General features: G+C 45.9%; 1 protein-coding gene and 1 long non-coding RNA gene across 5 annotated transcripts in view; one reads left to right on the top strand and one right to left on the bottom strand.

Moving 5' to 3' along the window:
* Nucleotides 1,478-17,207, top strand: part of GPR160 (G protein-coupled receptor 160) — a 64,084-nt gene continuing 48,354 nt past the window's right edge. Inside the window, exon 1 of one of the 4 annotated variants that reach the window (XM_018047940.1) lies at nucleotides 1,478-1,530. The gene's annotated coding sequence lies outside the window, so the exon portion shown is untranslated. Of the gene's footprint in view, nucleotides 1,531-6,736; nucleotides 6,847-10,303; nucleotides 10,384-11,070; nucleotides 11,313-17,207 lie in introns of those variants that run through there. The other 3 variants (XM_005675333.3, XM_018047948.1, XM_018047944.1) reach the window with 3 other exon arrangements.
* LOC108636005 lies at nucleotides 9,010-10,441 on the bottom strand. Its single transcript, XR_001918060.1, has 3 exons — nucleotides 10,329-10,441; nucleotides 9,899-10,035; nucleotides 9,010-9,199 (listed from the first exon to the last, which is right to left on the bottom strand). It is a non-coding gene; the product is annotated as an uncharacterized LOC108636005 (long non-coding RNA).

Below are 17,207 nucleotides of genomic sequence, written 5' to 3'. Positions count from 1 at the left end.
TACTTTGGGCAGGTATGGTACATAGCATATTTCACACATTATTTCATTTAATCCTTACAACACCCTTTGAGATATGCCTTATTATCCCCAGTTTACAGATGTATCTTAAAAACTACTAAGGCATTAAAAACTTGGATAACTCTCAGTCTGCCAGGATTTGAAACCGGGAAGTCTAGCTTCAGAGGGAGCACCCCTGCACTATTCTGGGGCTGAATGTTGCTGCAGGAAAATTATCAATACAATAAAAACACTTTCCAGTTCATCAGTGCGTTATACTTGGTGTCCTGGTTTCAGAAGCGATGTGTGCACACTTTCATGGGAAAACAGCAGCTGTTGTAAAACCTGTTACTGATAAGGTCAGCTTCTGTTGGCCCAAGGCACAAGCCACTGAATTTGGACTTTGTACCAAAGCTTTCCTATAAAAAATATAACAGGAAACTTTCAAGTGCTGAAGCTACTGCCTGTCATGACCTTAGGCTATCTTCTCAGCCCAATTGAGAGTTCTGCAGTTTCCTTCATTGTACACTGTATCTTGTCTGCTTACCTCCTATAGGTGGGTTCTGACTGGAAGAAAATTTATTATATTTTAAAAGGAAAAATTCTTAGGGTAAATTAATTTCAGTCATGTACCACAGTAGACGGAATAACCCGCATGTATCCATCATCCTGCTTCAACAATGACGAGCTCACAGCTCACTTATATTGCCATCAACTTGCAAACTCTGGGAGATAGTGGAGGATAGGGAAGCCTGGTGTCCTGCAGTCCATGGGGTGGTAAAGGGTCAGACATGACTTAGCGACTGAACAGGGTAAGGGAGTCAATAGCTACTTTGTGGTTTTCTTGAAAATAATGCTACTAAACATTTCTGGTAAAGTTCAAGTACAGTGTGTACATGCTGGGCTTCTCCAGGAAATCTACCGAAATGAATGAGAGAAAACAACAATGATAAAAACCTTAGACAAGTCCATCTATACAAGCAAGAAAATAACTACAACCTTCAAAACCCAGGCTATGAAGAAATGTGGCTCTTCAGATCTTGACCAAGGTTATTGGGTAAAAAGGATGTTAGCAGTTCCTGAGACGTTCTCCGTTTATCACTAGTATGACAAACTGGAGTGGCTCTGAATACTCAAATCCCAGTTCTCTTCTTTACAACCTGTGTGTCTTGGGCAAATTCTCCCATCTCTCTGTGCCTCAGGCTCCTCATCTATATAATGGGGATCATAAGATTTAGGGTGGTTGTAATGATTAAATGAAGTAATACATGCAAAACACTTAGAACCAGATGCCTGGCCCATGTTAACCTCCCCATGTGTTAACCATTAAAAACAAAACTAGGTTAAGATCTGAAAAAAGTGAAGGATTAAGTTATGTGTTATTTGGAGAAGAGAGTTCCAAAAAGAGATAGCAAGGGTAAAAGGCAGACTTCTGAGGCAGAAGTCTACTTGGCATATTCAAACAAACCACCAGAGAACCTTGTGCGTTGGCTGGAGCAGAGAGGGGAGTATGGAAGGAGATGGTACAGAGAGGTAATGGCAATGCCCCCCCCCCCGGCCCACGTAGCTCTACAGACTATTTTAAGGACTTTGAATGAGACGGAAGCCACTGGAAAGTTTTCACCAGAGAGGGACAATATCTGACCTACATTCTAAAATAACTATTCCAGGTAATTCCTTGGTGGTCCGGTGGTTAAGACTCTGCTTTCACTGCTGAGAGCCAGGGTTTGATCCCTGATGGGGGAAATAAGGTCCTGAAAACTGTGCAGCACAGCCAAAAAAAAAAGAAGACTGTTCCAGGTGCTGGGTTGCTGGAGGACAAGGAGGACAAGGACAAAAACAGGAGGCCATTCAGGAGGCTATTCCAATAATTCAATCAAGAGATGGATGCTGGCTTGCACCTGGAAAGGAAGTAGTAAAGTGGGGCGATGTGGTCAGATTACACAAATGGGTAAAAATGTAGGGACAAAGATGTTCAAGGCAATGTTGTTTGTAAGTGAGATAAACTAGAGATAACCTAAATGTCCATTAATAGAAGACAGGTTAAATAAAGTATGGTATATCTTTTTTTTTTTAACTTAAAAACTTCTGTAGTGGTGGAAAGAATGTATTATTTTAAAAATTAAAAGCCAAAGTAAATAATACTAATTTTTAATATTATTCAACTTCAGCATAGAAGACTATGTTGCAGTTTCAACAAAAGCATGTTTTCGGACTCTTAAAACATCTTGTTTGGTAATTTAAAATACAAACCTAGAAGCGTTGAAATTAGAGGTTCTTATTTTAAAAAAGAGAGAGAGCTAAACAGAAATATACAGGTGTACTTGCTAAATTAGTATACCAGTAATTCAGGATTGGCCACTACAAAGTCTATGCTTCTATTCTTTTCCTTTCAAAAAATTTTGGTAGAGTGCATATTTTCTAGGAAATGAGGACGCAAGATGCTAGGCAAGGGCTGGTTTTTACTGAAACTTTAAGACTGACTTTGCTATTATAAGCATCTAAGATCTGAATCATTGCAGATGGTGACTGCAGCCATGAAATTAAAAGACACTTACTCCTTGGAAGGAAAGTTATGACCAACCTAGATAGTATATTCAAAAGCAGAGACATTACTTTGCCAACAAAGGTCCATCTAGTCAAGGCTATGGTTTTTCCAGTAGTAATGTATGGATGTGAGAGTTGGACTGTGAAGAAAGCTGAGCGCCAAAGAATTGATGCTTTTGAACTGTGGTGTTGGAGAAGACTCTTGAGAGTCCCTTGGACTGCAAGGAGATCCAACCAGTCCATCCTAAAGGAGATCAGTCCTGGGTGTTCATTGGAAGGACTGATGCTGAAGCTGAAACTCCAGTACTTTGGCCACCTCATGCAAAGAGTTGACTCATTGGAAAAGACCCTGATGCTGGGAGGGATTGGGGGCAGGAAGAGAAGGGGACGACAGAGGATAAGATGGCTGGATGGCATCACTAACTCGATGGACGTGAGTTTGAGTGAACTCCAGGAGTTGGTGATGGACAGGGAGGCCTGTCGTGCTGCGATTCATGGGGTCGCAAAGAGTTGGACACAACTGAGCGAATTCACTTTCACTTTTCACTTTCATGCATGGGAGAAGGAAATGGCAACCCATTCCAGTGTTCTTGCCTGGAGAATCCCAGGGACAGCAGAGCCCAATGGGCTGCCATCTGTGGGGTCACACAGAGTCGGACACGACTGAAGCGACTTAGCAGCAGCACCAGCAGGAAAGAGTCGGACATGACTGAGTGACTGAACTGAACTGAACTGAAGATCTGAATAGACAAAAGATTTGTCTAAGGAGTGAAATAGTAAGTAGATACATGATTCTGAATCTACATATTAGAGGGACATCCACTTGGTGGCGGCTCTAAACTGATCATTTATTAATCATTCACCATATGCCAGGAAGCACTGTGCTTTGTATTTTTATGACAATCTCTAATTTTACAGTAAGTAATCTAATTTTACCAAAATTGCCAAAAGTCATTAGCTAACTAAATGGAAGAGCTGAAATTCACAGATTTGTCTCATGCCAAATCCCACCCTCTTTCTCCTATCACACTGTAGGGTTGGCTAGACTGATTTCTGAGGCTTTTCTTTGAAAAGAATAGTATATCCATTAGGACTGCACTTAATTGCTTGCAACAAACCAAGAGTGCTTTAAAAAAGTAAAGGGATTATTTTTCTCACGAAATAAGTCTGGCACTTGGCAGTCGGCAATAGGTGCAGCTCCTCCTTTTCCCTTATGTGTTGTCCTGTGGTCATAAGACAGTTGCTCACCTTCCAAGCTCACAGCAACCTCACAGCCAGAATAAAACAAAAGGAGAAAAGTGGTGGTGTCCACTTCAGGAGAGCAAAATCCTTCTCAGGAATCTCTAGATACCTTCCCTCTCCACCTCATTGATGGGGATCGAGTCATGTGGCTGCCCTGCAAGGGCTTCTGGGAAGGTGAGCATTTCAGCTCTGCACGTTGCCTTCTGGAACAAAATCTGAGTTCTCTTAGAAAGGAAAAAAGGGGGAATGGATATTGAGGAGGCAGTAAGCAGTGTCTGCCCTGTGAAAAATATCTGACAGATGTTGGGGGAGAAACAGCTGCCTCAGAAGTTCTGCTGGGTTGAGTGGATTCTAGGAGCCCTGGGTACCACTGTTGCTGTATTTCGTCACAAGGGAGGAAGGGAAATGAAGCCTTTGTCCTAAGCATCTCTGGGCTCAGCTTCAATTCTATTATTGTGGAAGAAGGAGAGAATGGCTGTTAGGGAACAAAAAGGGCTCTGCCCCAGTCCCTCCACTGGTCCCTGAAACCCAGTTTCCTTTGGGAAAGAGTCTGGTGTGCACAGCCATATGCTCTGGAATCCGATCTCGACAGGAGGGGATCTGAGGGCAGTTGTTGACACAGGCTTTGGAATGGGGAGACAGCAGTGGGCATCTGGGGATACTTGAGGATGCTGAGAACGTTTGAAGATAATTCAGCCTCTTGGATTAACCTGGAAAGTATCATTAGGAATGCAGGCTAGCTCCTGAGGGTCACCTCCTCCCAGCTGTGTCACTAGCAAGACATCTCACTATCCTAGACCTTGTTTTCATCTCCTTTAAAGGGGAGTAATAACCCTATATCATGTAGTTTGAAGTGATTCATGTCCAGTTCCTGTTTTATACTATACACTCCATAGATGGAGGCTGTTAGGTTTGATAGGAGCATGATCTGGCCCCCCACACCCCTGCTCTAACTCAGTTCACATCCTCTTCTTCTCAGCTATCCTGACTCATTTGCTATTCCTTTATCAGAACATGCCCTTTCCGGCCAGCTTTTGGCTTCTGAGTTTGCTCACAGTGGAATGTTGGCTGAAAAACTTCAATTCTGATGAACCCTGTAGTCCTTCAGGACTCAGCACACCTCTCCCCTTCTCCCCGTCTCTGACCTCCCCAGGTTGGGTCAAGCTGCTCCTCAGAGCCTCCAGCAGCCCACATTTACTTCTTACTGCACCTTTGGGCAGGCCATTGCTAAGTTCCTTGTAAGACCAGTAAAGCCTTTCCGGGAGGTTAAGAAAGGCCCAGGCCACTCGCTGTTCAAGGCTCTTCAGGAAAAGCATGAGGAGAAAACTGTGGTTTTCTTTCTTTCTTCCTTTTTTGCTCTGCTGTGTGTGACACTAAATTCTCTCACCAGAGATCCAACCTGTGTATCTCAGTGGAAGCACAGAATCCTAAGCACTGGACAGCCAGGGAATTCCTAGCCTGTATTTTAAAGGATAGGAATTTCAAATAATATTCTATATATTATGATATAATTTAATATAATTTAATTATATTAAATTCCCATCCTGTTTAAAGGATTGGCAAGTCGTGGGTACTCAACAAATATTTTGTTAAATAAATATAACAAATTAGTAATGTTGACAGATAAAGGTAATGCAATAAAAACGAACTGCTTGCAAATATGCAGTTTGCAGTTTGCAGTTTTATTTTAAAATGTGAATTCATAGGCATTCATTTACATGAAGTTCTGTCACCCTGTGCATACCCTCATCTGGAGGAAACTGATAGTGGCCGCGTGCGTACCCTGCTGAGGACATGGGAGCTCCTTGGGCAGGGGTAGGGGGATCTGAAGGCCCGGCACTCAAAAGGGGGTCTCATCTTCCACCCTACACCCTTGGGGCGTCCCCCGTGCCAGCGCCGACCCCAGCCCCTCTCCCGCGGGTCGAGGTGGCTGGCCTCGCACGCCTCTCGCCGCCCCGCCCGCAGGCGGCGCTCTCCGGCCGGTCTCCCGCCGGGGTCGCGACGGGGCGTGCGCGATCCAAGGGCTGCGTCCGCACTTCCTGGTAGCTACGCGCGGAGCGGCCGCGGGGTTATTGCAGGATACAGCGGTCGGGGATCGCCGCCCCCACCTGTGCCTGGTCACCTGGGGCCGGGCGCGGCAGGTGTCCAGACGGCGACCTGGTCGCGAGTCTGGTCCGGCGCCAGCGCCTCGGACGCGGAGCGCGAGCCGGGAGTCGCCGCGCAGCGGGTGAGTTGCGGGCTTCGGCGCCCGGCGTCTCGCCGCTGCTTCCCCACCAGGGACTTCGGGGCGCCGGCAGGACCGCGTCGCTCCCGGCGTCCCCGGCGGCGCTCTGCGCTTCGGGGAGGGAGAGGAATTTCTTTCCCCGGGATTCAGAGGCTGGGATTGTCTAGTACTTGGAGTGGATAGGGGCCCTGGACTGAAAGCCGAGGACGCCCGAGCCTGACCCGTCCGGCTGAGGGGTGGTCGTAGTATTCGCGCCTGGGGTCGGTCCCGAGTTTGGGGCTCCGGGGCTGGGGTGCGGGCATGGAACCGGTGGTCTGGGTTGGTCGTATACTCACACCCGGACGCTCCGCACCCCCTTCGCCGAGGAGAAAGATATTAAACATTATGAAACACTTGGTGTTTTAGCAATAGTGTGACTTTCCTCCCTGGCACACACAGGTGGGCGTATCGTCGCGGACGCACCTGCTCGTGTGTTCGTTGGGGGCGGACTTCGTTCGTTAGGCGTCCAGTCTCCTGGCCCCTGGGCGTTGGGGAGGGTACCCCGCGAGCCCCGGACACTGGGATTAAGCCCGAGGACTTTTCAGGCTGTTTGTTCCCAGAGACCGTGGTGTTCTGGTTTGGTTCATCCGTGACCGTCATGGATGGCTCAAAATTCTCTCAGTAGCCCTGCGGAATTTGTAGTCTCAGTGAAGCTTCGTTTCTCACCTGGGCAGGTGGCTTCGGGAGGTGGCAGCAGGGCCCGCCCCTTGCATTCCGGAGGCGGCCGCGGAGGAAGGTCCAGCCGGGAGGAAACACGCTGGGTTCACCCCATTGCTTTGCTTGTGCAAATAACTCAGGTAAGGGCGGGGTTGGGGGGAAGAGTGTTGCTCAACCCCCAGAGATAAACCCACAGAGACCAGAATTGCAAAGGATTTAAGAATGAGTGTTTGGACCTCAGAATTGCTAATGGCTCAGTTCAAATCATTTCACCTGTGCTTTTCAGATTATTCTTAAGCTTCTTCAATGATAAAACTACTAATTAACATATGCTTTTTTTTTTTTTCTTGACAGCCTCTAAGATTGGGTTGTCCTTGTGGTATCTCTAGAATTGAATTATTGGGAGTTGCAGGTGAGGAGCAGCCTGCCAGCTGTGTGAATCATTGGGCCAGGGGAACCTGTGGTTTAAAAGCTATTTAAGAGACAAGAGGGCAGTGAGAGGTATAAACCTTGGTGGGTGCTTATTTGATGAAAAAAAGTTTAATTGTGCCAATAGGGGAAATTTATACTCGTTAGTATGAAGAATATTAGCTTTGTTTAGTTGCTTTAGGTAATGGTATACCGATTACAGTTTTTAAAAAACCCTTGCTGTTAGAAATACATTCTAAATTTGAAATATAGGTTCAGGATTTGCTGCAGAATAATCCATTTTGGGGGAGGGCTGCCAATGGAGAAGTGAAGGGGAACAAGATGGAGACTGGACATGAATTGTTAATAGTTGAAGCTGGATGAAGGGTGTTGGGGTAGGGACTGCCTTGTACTGCTGACTCTACTTTTTTATGGCATTTTCCTTGAAAAGTAACACCACCTGTGGAGCTTTTTTTTGTGGAAGATAGATTTGGAGGGTAACACTAGTGATTCTAGATTCAAAGCCTTCTACAGATGTTCACTGTTAACCTGGTGTAAAGGCTGTCTCTCCACTCAACAAGTCTTTTTCTTCCTCTGGGGGGTGCTGCTTTATTTTGCTGTGACGCATACCCTATTTGCTGAGTGTGACAAAGCTGAGAGGATCAAGCTGATGCAGGTGGATGCTGGGTCAGCCTTTTTTTTTAATACAAAGGGTATTAGCAAGCTTTGGGGGTTGAGCTGTCTCCAAACGGACAGGTTGTGTAAAATGTGTTAGCAGTTTTTCTGAACTGCCCAAATCCTTTCCAAGTTAAGCTCAACGACAACAAAAAACCCCCCAGAGCTCACAGTAGTGAACAAAACCATACACACTTAGCATTTGTGTACACTTCTGGAAGCACTGGATGCATCAATAGAAAGTCAACATTATGAAAACAGAGTGAGTGGAGACCCACCTGTTACCTGAAAGAGATCCTATCTCTGTGTGTGTCCTTCTTCCTGCTGTCACTTTGTCTGCTTCAGGTATCATGGAGTGTAAATACTTGGCAAGAAACTGGTTCCTAAAATTTCTGCACTTTCTTTTCCAAGAAGCCTGTTTTCAAGAGGAGGACCTTGGAAGTCATATTGACACATTCATCCAGCTTGTTTATTTATACCCCCTCTGGATTTTTCCTATAATTCCTACTCATTCTGTCATGCTTGATTAGTAATTTGGAAACGTACAAGGGAGCTATTAAAGTTTAGTAGAGGGAGGAAAGGGAGGCATAGTCCTCGAAGATAAACCCACATTTCTTAGTAGCTTCTGTGGAACCGATTTTAATGCCTCCTTTCTTTTAAGAGAAAAAGATCAAGTAAATTATATCTGTGATAGCTGAAACTTGAAGTGTTAGATGAATCCCTCAGCATAGGCCTTGCCCATATAGATTCACTAGGATGAAGGTTGTAAAGATGCTTTAAGTCCGGTTCTGTTGAGGAAATGCCAGAGCACCTCCCAGTTTCCTTGTAGTGCATGAGAAAACGGGAGGACAAGAAAAATCCCCTTACTGCTGGAAAATATCACAGTGAATTCATGATGGTCCTTAAGTGGAATTTCTTAGCTTGTGATTTAGTTTTCTTGGTGTGAGTAAAAGAACAATGCAACTGTTAAGTAGTTTTGTTTTCTGCCTCAATTCTCTAAAACAAGAGCAGGGAGAGAGAAGAGAAGCTTGCTGCACCCTGTGGCCAGGGAGTGACCTAACTTTGCTTACCTTGGTGAGAGGATGGTGGGTTTGGGTTCTGGTGAGCTAATTGCTAATAGCCATTTTAAGGAATTACCACAAATGTGATACCATCTTCTCCTTGTATAGTGTTATAAAAGGGTATAAACACGCTGAAAAGCAAATTGCATACTACTTTATCGGACTAGAAATGAGAGAAAAGGGTGTTGGCAATCCAGTCAGTAATCATCTTTCAATTTGTAAGCACTCTCCTCTCTCCATCACTTCATCCCATCCTGTGAGGAGGAGCAGCCGTGCTGGAGGATTATTTTCATTTTTAACAGATGAGAACGTTGAAAATCTAAAGAAGGGATGGCTTGCCAGGTGGCTTCTTTCGCGATATGGAGGAAGGAAATTTAACATTCATTAGTTCAAGTCATCTTCACACATGTATTTTTAATTCTCACCAAGCTCTTTAAATTGGATATTTTCAACCCGTTTTGCAGATGAGATTGTAGCCAAGAGAGCTTAGTAGTTTACTTGAGGTCTGGCAGCTGAGAGCCAGGATTCAAACTTTGATGGGCTGGATCTTACAGTTTACGCTATTTCCAGCCTCTGTGCTGGTCCAAATGCTAGCAGACAGCAAAGCTTCCACCTCTAGAAGGTTGGTTGATTAGGCAAGCTGTCTTTTTCTTAGCTTTCTGTTTTGCATTGGCGCATAGCCCATTAGCGGTATTGTAGTTTCAGGTGTGCAGCAAAGTGGCTCAGTCTCGTTGATACATATATCCATTCTCCCCTAAAGTCCCCTCCCAGCCAGTGTCAGGCAAGCTGTTTTTTTGTGCCACTAGTTAAAACTGGGGACATGTGCCAATTGAAATGTTTTATCAGTCCAGTGCAGTTTGGGGGGGTGGGGGAATGAAGCTGAGCTAACATTGACAATTGAGAGATTTCAAGTATTCTGCCCCCAAAACTCCCGAAGGCAGCCTCCTGGAAAAGGTAGTGTACCCCAGTTGCCCCTGGTCTCCACCACTCCATACAGTGGCCCCATCCTTGAGGCAGGGGACCATCGCACTTGCCCCACTGTTCTTACCGTAAGAGGTCTTCCGATGTGTACGTCTACTCCACACGGAGTAACCAAAGGCAGCTTGAGGGCTCTTGCCCCAAGAAAAGGGAAAGAGCGTATTCCTTGGAGAGAGTGAAGACTCTTGTGTTTAGTCTGCAGCAATTCTGTGACAGAAAATGCAAGGGATGTCATCACTGTCCTCACATCCTGTCTGCATTACTCATTTACACAGAATAGTTTACTACCTCTACAGTACAAGAGCAGTGGAGAACGTGTGTGGGCAGGCTGCCGTGGGAAAAAGAAATACCTCCAAAATCCCAAACCACTGACTCTTTGTGCGTGGGAAGACGGGTCTTGGGCACTCCCTCTGTAAGCAGCCTGACTTTGGCATCCAGAGGGACTCAGCTTGTGCGCTGGCTCTTTGTGGCTGCTCTGAGGGGTCCCAGAAGGTACTCACCTCCCCATGCTGTGCCCACCCTCTCCAGCTGGTGACAGGTCTGAAAGCTCCGCAGGTAGGAGGAACTGAGGTGCCCAAGGGTGGCCTGTAGGGTCAAGGGGCAGATATTCTCTCCTCCGTCTACATTTGGAGTTTCATTTACATCTTTGTTACCTTTCCCCTGAACTCAGTGTTTGTGGCTGTGGGAAGGTGTGGGTGTGTGGCCGTGGGTGTGGTGGGTGAGGTAGCAACGTGACTGTAAAGAGGAAATGCAGATGGAGCCTTGTGGAGTGGTTTTGAAGAAGCGGCAGGTGATACTTGTTTTGAGACCTTTGTCGCTAGAGCTGTTGGTCTGGGTGTGTGCATGCCCCAGTGTGGGAAGAAATATGGGACAAGGAGGAGGTGGTGCCTTGTGGTTGAAAGCAGTGGTTAGAGGCCAGTGGGTTGATCGCATCCTTTCTGGAGAGCTCTGGGATTCAGGTGTGCGGGTGTGTTCTCAGGAGGGTGATTACCACTTCCTCGCCAAACCTGCCCGCGGGCAGGAGGCAGGGCAAGGGTGTTGATGACCAACCAGAGCAAACAGAGGCGAGGCGAGGCAAGGCGCCCCTGAGTGTGTACTCTTGCCAGATCGCTAATGTCTTTCTGCCTCTCCCACCACCTCCTTGTGTGACCTTGACCTGTTTTGTTTTATTTTTTTTAACCACTCTGCCCTTCAGCTGCCTTCTGTGTAAAATGTTAGTGCTAATAATGCCCACCTCCTGGGGCTACGAGGGTGAGGTTGACTGCTGTTGCTGTTGGAGCCCTGTGTTCTTTGCTTTTACCTTTATATGGGGGATTTTAGAAGGCAGAATTTTAGAAGGCAGGCCTCAGGGTAGAAACGAGTTCCAGCTCTGACCTCCCTGTTTCCAGAGGGAGCCTGGCCTGCCTCGTGGCCTTGGGAAACGTTCTCCATGACAGCTGTCAACAGGGCTTTGGTGGAGTGGAGCGGCAGCCTTGGAACTGACGGTGAGAACAGGGCCAGGACCCAGGGCTTTGGCCCTATTGTTTGGGAATTAAATGCACTCCGATTCTGGAAAGGAGAGGAGTCCCCTGGCTTCCCCCTCACAGAGGAGGAGCAGGCGGGGCCGGGCTCACAGCCACCTGAGTTCTGTCCAGTACCTCGTCTGTCAGCTGGGGAAGCACGCTCCTGAGAATGTTTCTCGAGGAACTAACAGAAATCTTGACCCAGGCCCAGTGAAGTACTGAGTCTGACTTGCCCTTTTGTGGTGAAATCAAAAGACCAAGCGCTCCAGCAGGTTTACTTTTAACCTAGAGAAATAATAGAGATGCTGTTAATCTGTATTTACAGAGCATTTGGTAGTTTTAAAATGGCTATCTAATTTGCTCTTTGACCGGTGGTATGGGGTTATTTGTTTGCATTTGTTTCTGTTACCTTTCGCTCTCAGGAGGCATACGCGAGGGAACCGAGGTTTAGGCCAGAGATGGAAACAGGGGACTGGGCTAAAGGTTTACTTTATCAGAGAAGGTAACCAAATTCATGTTCTTTGTGCACTTAAGGAATCCTAGGGAGTGATGACATCCTGGGGGCGGGAAGGGAGAGATGGAGAACTGAAGTGTTCCCGGGGAGCTGAAAACATCCTTTGTTTCCAGGAAGGTAGCCAGTCCCTTCAGAGTCCCCTGCAAGCAGAGGAGGCAGAGGTCTCCCTATCGACAGCTCCTGCCCAGACCCATTCTGGGAAGTGCTGGCAGTCTCTGCTCGGAGGAGGAGCGGCTCTTCCCTCTCCTACCCGGGTCTAGACCTTCATGAAACTGTGGGCTTTCTGCTTCTCTGCCCCCAGCCAGTTGTTTCAGGGGCTACTGAACAGCTTCCACCTGCACAGCCCTCCCCACCCCAACTAGTGGCCACAGAGCTGCTCCCTTCTCACGTTCTGGAGGGGGTTTCCCTCCCCAGCCCCTGCCATCTCCCCCCACCCACCCCAGTTGGTATCCTTTCTTCCATTCAGCTTTATTCTGAGAAGTTGAAGGGAAAAAAATTGTCTATGACCCACTATCCAATGACCCAGAGACATCATTTTGACATATTTTCTTCCAGTTGTGTTTTGCCTTTGTTTGTTTGTTTTTCTTTTCTTTAAAAATTTATTTGCCTGCCCTGGGTCTTAGTTGCAGCATGTGGGACCTAGTTCCCTGATCAAGGATCAAACCCTGGGCCCCCTTCATTGGGAGTGCAGAGTCCTAGCCACTGGACCACCAGGGAAGTCCTTGCCTTTGTTTTTTAAAATAAATTTGATAAATTGTAATACTTTATAAACATTCATTTTATGTTAGCATTTTAAGAGCTGTCACACCAAGACTAATATTTATTATAGCATTCTTTCCATGTCTTTGCTATTATCATTTATAATAACCACATGCTATTTTAGCCTTTTTTAGCCATTCTCTTAATATTAGAGAGCTAAGTGTTTGCTCATTTTTTAATGTTGTGAATCATTCTAAGTTGAATGTGTGTAAACCTTCGATTCTGTGCTATAAGAAGTAAATAGAGTTGTTCTACTTCCGTGGCTTATGAGCTCTTGAGGAGAGAAGCATCTTTTGTTATTCTTAATAAGCCCCTTTCTACCATACTTGAGTTTACCCTAATGAGCTGATTGCTGAGACTGGGGGTTGATTTGGGGGCTAGTTGTTGGAAGAACCAAGCATGTGATTACAGGGTTGGAATTTTCAGTCCCTACTTCCCTACCCCCAGAAGGGAAGAGGTGCTGGAGAATTGAATTCAGTCACCCATGGCCAGTGATTTAATCAGTCTTGCCTGTGTAATGGAATCTCCATAAAAACCCTAAGCAAAGGCGTTTGGAGAGCTTCTGAGCTGGTGAACCCATCAAGGTGTTGGGAGGATCATGTGTCCAGAGGGCGCAGGGAAGCTTTGTGCCCCTTCCCCATACCTTGCCCTGTGCATCTCTTCCCTTTGGCTGTTCCTGAGTTGTATCACTTATAGTAAACCAGTAATTGTCAGTAAAATGTTTCCCTAAATTCTGTGAGCCACTGAAGCAAATAATCGAGCCGGAGGAGGGGGTCATGGGAACCACTGATTTATAAGCACTTGGTAGAAGGTACAGGTGAGAGCAGGGACTTTCAGCGGCCACCTGAAGAGCAAAGCAGTCTCACTCAGTCCACAAGAGTGAGCTCTGTACTCACTCTGGGCAGTTACTGCCAGAACTGCTTGGTGTGGACAAACCCACATACTTGGTGTCAGCAGTATTGTGAGGAGAAACAGCATTTACCTTTCAGTTTCATTTCCTGTTATTTGGGATGGATTTCTTTCTTTTTTTCGCTTGTGGGATCTTAGTTCCTACACCAGGGATTGAACCCAGGCTCCTTGCAGTGGATATGCAGAGTCCTAACCGCTGGACCATCAGGGAATTACCTGGGATGGAGTTTTATAAAAATGATTAGTAAGTCGAAGGTTTTTTTGTTTCTGATTTTACTGACATATAGTTAATTTGCAGTGTTGTGTTAGATTCAGGTGTACAGCACAGTGATTCAGTTATATATATGTATAAAATTTCTTTTTCTTATTCTTTTCCATTATGGTTTATTATAGGATATTGGGTGTAGTTCCTTGTGTTATAGAGTAGAACCTTATTTTACGTCCTGTATATACTAGTTTGCACCTGCTAATTCCAAACTTTGAATCCATCGCTCCCCTCGTCTCCTCCCCCTTGGCAGTGAGTCCATTTCTGTTTCTTAGGTAAGCTCATGTGTACCATATTTTAGCTTGCACATATAAGTGATACCATATGATATTTGCTTTTGTTTGACTTATTTCATTTAATATGATCATCTCTAGATCCCTCCATGTTGCTGCAAATGGCATTATTTTATTCTTTTTATGACTGAGTAATATTCCATTTTACAGGGATACCGCATCTTTATCCATTCATTTGTTGTTGGACATTTAGGTTGCTTCCATGTCTTGGCTGTTCTAAACAGTGCCGCTGTGAACACTGGGGTACGTGTGTCTTTTTAAATTATTTGTGTTGGCTGTGCTGGGTCTCAGTGCTGCGTGGGCTCATCTCCAGTTGTGGCGAGCGGGGCCCTCCTCTAGTTCTGGTGCGAGGGCTTCTCCCTATGGTGGCCTCTCTGGTTGCAGAGCACACGGTGTGTGGGCTTCACTTTCATTAGCTGTGACTCCTGGGCTGTGGAGCACAGGCTCAATAGTTGCGGTGTGCAGGCTCAGTTGCTGCACAGCATGTAGCATCTTCCTGGATCAGGGATTAAAAACCATGTCTCCTGCATTGGCGGGTGGATTCTTTACCATCAAGCCGCCAGTGGTATCTTTTGGAATTCAAGTTTTGTCCAGATATACGCCCAGGAGTGGGATTGCTGGATCATATGGTAGCTCTGTGTTTAGTTTTTTCAGGACACTCCATGCTGTTTTCCATAATGGCTGTACCAATTTACATTCTTACCAACAGTGTAGGAGGGTTTTCTTTTTTCCACACCCTTTCCAGCATTTCTTGTTAGTGGTGTGAGTCAAAGGTTTTGAATAGTAAAAGGTTTTCTTTCTGATTACGAAAGCAATGAATTTTCATTGTGGAAAACCTAGTAAGCATAGAAGATTCTAAAAAAGTAAACGCACATCCATATACTCACCTAGTCCCTGCAAGCCTAGCTTGGATCTGTCCCTCCAGGAAGTGCAGTCTGCAGCTTAGCTTGTCCCTGTGTGGCCTGTGGACCAGCTGCATTGGGAGCTTGTTAGAAGTACGGAACTTCAGCCCCACGCCAGACATGCTGCTGCTGCCGCCAAGCCACTTCAGTCGTGTCCAACTCTGTGTGATCCCATAGACGGCCTCCTACCAGGCTCCCCGGTCCCTGGGATTCTCCAGGCAAGAACGCTGGAGTGGGTTGCCATTTCCTTCTCCAAAGCATGAAGGTGAAAAGTGAAAGTGAAGTCTCTCAGTTGTGTCCGACTCTTAGCGGCCTCATGGACTGTAGCCCACCAGGCTCCTCCGTCCATGGGATTTTCCAGGCAAGAGTACTGGAGTAGGGTGCCATTGCCTTCTCCGACGCCAGACATAGTGAACCACAATCCAGCTTTTCACAGAATCCACATTCATGCTTGAGAAGTGTTGGTCTACAAGGCCATGACCTTACCAATCACAGGTGGCCTGGCATTAATTACCTCTGATCTGCGTATGTTCATATGTTTTTCCTGTTTACCCAATATTGGGATAATTCTGTATGCACCACTGGTTGCCATCCTCCCATCCCCTACCGTCAAGGCTGTCTGAGCACACCAGCTCACTCCCCTCAGTAACGCTGATGCTCAGGGATCAGCTGAGTGTCTGAGTGGCATGGGGAGTTTCACCACAGTGTCTCCCCATGTGAGAAACCTTGATATATACCGCTTTTATCTCGCTTCTGTCATCTAACATTGTATTGTCAGCATTTTCTGGTTCTTTAGTCTTTCTGAAGAGCTTATCTTTCACGGCTGCAGATAGTAGTCCATCTTAGGACTGTCATAATTCATTTGAGTATGAATTAAGTCAAATGGATTATGACTATTTCTCTGTTGCGAGGAACAGGAAGAAAAGGGGACGATTGGATGGCATCACTGACTTTATGAATATGAGTGAGCAAACTCCAGGAGATGGTAAAGGACAGGGAACCCTGACGTCCTGCTGTCCATGGGGTTGCAAAGAGTTGCACATGACTGAGCGACTGAACTGAACTCTTGTGAGGTATTTGAATTGTTCCGATCCATTTGGGGTGGGAGTGTTCTGTAGGCTATTGTAAGTATGCTGAAGTGAGCTGCTCAGGCTATGCTTACTTCCTTCAGCTCTGATTATTTCCTTGTGATGAATCCTGGATCAAAAGGCACAGACCTTCTAAACAGTGTTTAAAAGGCAACAGGAGTATAGGAAGGACCCTGACAGATACCCTCCCAGGCACTGGACAGCGTGGTCTGCAGACACGTTCTCTGCGGAGCAGCAAGCATGCCTTGTCATCGTGCGCATCAAGGCCCCGCTCAGAGCAGGTTCTAAGTGGGACTCCTGGAGGTTTGGGGAGGGAGAGGGGAGTTTCCTGAAAGATGGGCGACTGCCTGTGAAGGTTTCTTCCTCTTGGCCAGAGTTCTGAATTGTAATAGCTCCTCAGGGTGTAGTCTGCATGTTTTCACTCGCCTTGCAGTGGAGCAGCGGGATGTGGAGTGAGTTAGTGGAGGCCTGACGTGACAGCCTCACTTACTGGTCCTGAACCTCCTGGACCTGACTGGTACCAAACTTGTTTTGGCTTCATGAATCTGGGACTGTTGGGCCACCTGACACTTTTCCTCCTGGGAGCGCACCAGGAAATTCATGTTAAATTGTGTGTACTGAAAGGTACACTCAGATCTGTCATGAAGAAAAAGTGAAATATCAACATCGTTTTTGTGACTGAGGCACAGTTTGAACTTGGGTGCCAGGAATATATTTTGGCCCTTTATAAATATGTTTGGAGTAGGTCAGTGAATAAATATGCAAAGAATGAGTTTGATTATGTTAAATAACATATACATGTTAAATATATGTGTCTATCATTTGATATAATTAAAACATTTTTAAACTGAATATTAAATCATTGGCCACTCATTTATATTAACTACTTGACACATTATGATTTTCAGATAGACACACACATACCATACCTTCTGGACATAAGTGTGCTTGATTCAGTTTGTCTGCAGCAAACAGACTTTTATGAATGAGATACAGTATACAATAGCAAAACAAAAGTGGCGTCTTTTGTCAGCATAATGCTTGTGAGCGTCGTGCATATTGCGTGTTTCAGTATGTTCTTTACGATGGCTGTTATAATAGCTTGTATTCCACTGCTTGATTATACCACCATTAACTCATGTATTCT

Source organism: Capra hircus, chromosome 1 (genome assembly GCF_001704415.2).
Source record: "Capra hircus breed San Clemente chromosome 1, ASM170441v1, whole genome shotgun sequence".
Taxonomy (NCBI): Eukaryota; Metazoa; Chordata; class Mammalia; order Artiodactyla; family Bovidae; genus Capra; species Capra hircus.
Note: the sequence above shows the minus strand (reverse complement) of the source record. Positions and strands in the feature narration are given on the sequence as shown.